The sequence below is a fragment of the Crocodylus porosus genome, unplaced genomic scaffold (genome assembly GCF_001723895.1).
Source record: "Crocodylus porosus isolate Cpor-Errol unplaced genomic scaffold, CroPor_comp1, whole genome shotgun sequence".
Lineage (NCBI taxonomy): Eukaryota > Metazoa > Chordata > Crocodylia > Crocodylidae > Crocodylus > Crocodylus porosus.
In genome coordinates this window covers 60644037-60648161 of record NW_017728918.1, presented here as the reverse complement: position 1 = coordinate 60648161, position 4125 = coordinate 60644037, and positions in this window count along the sequence as shown.

Sequence of the window (4125 nt, the reverse complement as noted above, 5' to 3'; positions counted from 1 at the left end):
ACGCAGAGGGTAGTAATTGATGGAAGTCACTCATCATGGTGTCCTGTGACCAGTGGGGTCCCCCAAGGCTCTGTCCTTGGACCCATATTATTCAACATCTTCATTAATGATGTGGACATTGGAGCCAGGAGCAGACACATATCTAAAAAAGGACTTTTTATTGTCCTTGATACTTGCAGCTAGTTGGAGTTCACTCGCAGCCTTAGCTTTCCTGGTTCACTCCCTGCAGATCTGGACCAGTGCAGAACATTCCTCCTTGGGGGTGGATCCTGTCCTCCATCCTTTGTAGGTTTTTCTTTTTAGACACAGGAGGTCCGCTAGTTCCCTGGAGAGCCAAAGGGGCTGCTGTGCTCTTTAGCTGCCTTTCCTCCGAGATGAAATAGACTTTGCTTAGGCATTCAGGATTGCTCCTTTGAGGAGCAACCACTCATCCTGAACTCCCCTCCCCTTTGGGTCATGGTCCCTTAGGGACTCACTGACACGCCTCCTGAGCTTGTCAAAAGTCAGCTTTCCTGAAGTCGAGGACTTCTGTATTGCTGACTGACTTGCCAGCTTTACATGGGATGGTGAAGGTGATCAGCTCATGGTCACTGTCATCCAGCTTCCCTTCGATCATTAGGTCACTGATAAGGTCGTCCCCCAATGTCAGTACCAGGTTGAGCAGCGTTTTACCCACATCGGCCCGTAGACTTCTTGAGTTAGATAGAGCTCATCCACACATGTGAGAAATCTTTGCAACCATTAGGATTTGGCTGAGTGCTCTTCCCATGAGATGTTTGGATAGTTCAAGTCTCACATCACAACCATGGACCGGGAGTGTACGGCCTCAGCCAATTCCCTGGCAAATTCCTGGTCAAGCTTTTGATCCTAGGTAGGTGGTCTGTAGTAGACTCCCACCATTGTGTTCCCTGTGCTGTGTTCCCCATGGATCTTAACCCAGAAGGTCTCCAGTCATCCACCCTGGGTGCCAATGTCAGCTTGCATGGATGAGTAGCTTTCCTTCACATAGAAAGCTGCACCCACACCCCTTTTGTCCACTCAATCTATCCTGTACAACGTATAGCCATCTATATCTGTGGCCCAGTCATGGGTGGAGTTCTACCAGGTCTCCATTATCCCTATGACATCATAATTATTTGCGTTAAGCTGACGGACAAGTTCCTCCTGTTTATTCCCCAACCCCGTGGTATTTGTGCACAGGCAAGCACAAATTCTTTTGGGGGCCCTTGCCTTGCCTACAAATTGTTCCAGGGCTGAGGCAGGGGTGGGCTCCCTTAAGTGCTTTGGCCTACTGGCTTTGCAAAGCTTTCTCACTGGGCCAACAGTGGCAGTAGTTCCCCATCCCCCGGTGGGCTTAGTTTAAAGCCTGGTGGAGCAAGTCGGCCAGTCTGGCTGAGAAAAGCCTCCTCCCCACTGGAGAGGTGGAGGTCATCCCTTTCCAATAGCTCACTGCCTCTCTCACCAAAAAGCAGACTGTGGTCATAGAAGCTGAAGCCTTCATGATGACACCAGCACCACAATCTTTGGTTTACTACCTCAATCCTTTTCTCCCCCCTCAGCCCATAGCCCAAAACTGGGAGGATCGAGGAAAACACCATCTGTGCCCCCAATCTTTTAAGCCCGGCTCCCAAATCCCTCCAGCGCTTCATGGCCCAGCTGGGATTGCTGCAAGCCATGTCATTCATGCCCACATGAATAAAGAGCATAAGGTAGTGGTCAGTGAGTCAAAGGAGCTTAGGGATCCTCTCTGCAATGTCTTGGATACAGGCTCCCAGGAAGCAACAAACTTCCCGGGCTGAAGGGCTGGGGCAGCAGATTTCCCCCTCAGTCCCTCTCAGGGTGGGGAAATAGGATATCATGCTTTAACAGTTACTTTCAAATACTTTCTTTAAATGTTTTTTAAATTAAATTGTGAAATGCTTTTTAAATTTAAAAAAAGATTTATATTTGTATTCATCCTGTGGAGAACACAATGAATTTGGCTACAAATAGTAATTTCATGTCTGAAATCTTTGGTAAATTTTAGTTTCTCTGAATCCAAAAAGGAATTGTTTGACCAAGGGCAATGGGCACTTGATGCACTTTGTTCAACCTCTGCAAGTGCTCCCAGATGGAGGTTTTCAAAGCTGAGGTCTAATGAAGCTTCAGTGGGTTTTGGATCAGATCTGTATTTTAAAAGCCTCTGTTTGGGTGTATCCACAGAGGATAAGCCTAAGAAATATTAATAACCAATACAATCCTCTATTGCTTGAGCTAAATAAATAACTCTGTTAGGTGTTAGCAAGAATAAGATGTCATCCTACATGTGATTTAGCAACTAAAATGAAATTAGCTAAGTTATATTAAGTGTTGTATAATCTATGAATAGCTTTTCAATTTGTCCTCTCAGTAAGTCATAAATCAAGATAAAGATTTTTTTCTTCCATATGTAAATTTTCTACAAGAACTGCTGCATAGCTGGACATCATCAGAACTGAATCTTTAATAAGTATTACACTTGCCTCTTGTTAAATCATTTAATAGCTTAATGAAAGGAAATCTATTTCTCTGGTGTCAAGAATAGCTCATTTTCAATCCTCTGGAGAAAGCCGTTTAGCTTTATGGTCAAACTCCAAACTCATTCCCTTCTAGGGTAAAGGAAAATCCAGTGGAAGTACCAAAACCTTGAATTTTCAAACACAAGAGCTCACATGTATTGCCTTGGCCAACATGTTCGTAAACAGGCAGGGGCACCTTCAGCAGATCTAGCTTCTTCCCCAGGGCTGTCTTACTGCTGCTTCTCCTAAATGCACTACTGTGAGACATACATCTCTTTGCATAGTCTCTTTCAAACATAAACTTCTACGTGCCTTCATTCTAAGACATAGCTAGGTCAAGATATAAATCTGTCTTAAGGGGAGAATACACATTTAATTCTAAGCATATAAGAAACCCCATCCCCTTCTGGATGATACTACCCCTCTGCTGAAAATTAAGTATACGCAGGTACTTTATTAAATCAGGGTTACTGAATGTCATCCCCATTGCCAGGCAGGAAATCTGCAGTACTACTAGGATTCAAATCCATTCTCCCAAGAGAAACACAACTCCATCCAATTATTAACTTCTCCAATTTATTTACTTATTTACTTTTTGTGAAGTGTGCAATGGGCACCTTGATCTTGTCCATGTCAAAAAATGTTTACAATGTAAGTAACAGAGTTGTGGTGGTGTTCAAATCCCTACCCCATGATGGTCCAGTGAATATGTGAGATGCAAGATTTGTGAGGTGAGGAAATATCTTCCTTTGGTATTTTTGGTGTCCCTTTGGCATGTTCTGTGCCCAATGCTTACCTAATCTCATCTTAACTATAAAGTTAATCCAACAAAAGATAGGACCCCTCACCTCACAAATCTTGTTTTTTGTATAAAATCTCAGCACCTTTATGCCTAATGAAGGAGAGGCAGAGCAGTGATGTAATAATGCAAAAATGGACATAGCATCAATATTCTGCTGATACTCAGAGGTGTGCAAAGTGTGGCAGATTCTGTAGGTATTTAGTACATTAGTGTAAAGGGAAATGGTCTTGGTGCTCTTTTTGTGGATGTGGCCAAAAGAATGATGGAAGAGCCGGTGAATTTTAGGTAGGGATTTGAAAGCTGGTTTAGTTCAGACAAAGGCATAGTAGTGCAACCCTGCACCCAGGAGAGCTGCAATGTGGGGTGCAGTGCCAGCTGTGGTAATGCCCATGTCAGCAGCGCAGTCAGCAGCTTATGTGGTGGTACCTAATTTTGTGAGCCCCCGACTTCCTCCCAGTTATGCTACTAGATTCAGCAGCCTCTCACCTAACTGGGAAGGGCTTTGCAGAAATAGAGGGACCTGTGGAAAATCTGATATGCTACAAGAATGACCTTAACTCTTGGATCTCCACAAATACCTTCTCTCTGTTATAAAGAAAAGAAGACTAATACTGAAATCATAAGAAACACAGCCTAATCCTAATGCCATGAGGTGGTTTAAAACTGTTTAGACTTTGCTCAAAACAAGGGAAAATATTTTCCTTTTTTCCAAGTGTGAATGTAGGCTAACGTCTTTAGCTTTAATTGTAGTTCATCATGTTACATCGTAAGTCCCCGCTAAGGCAA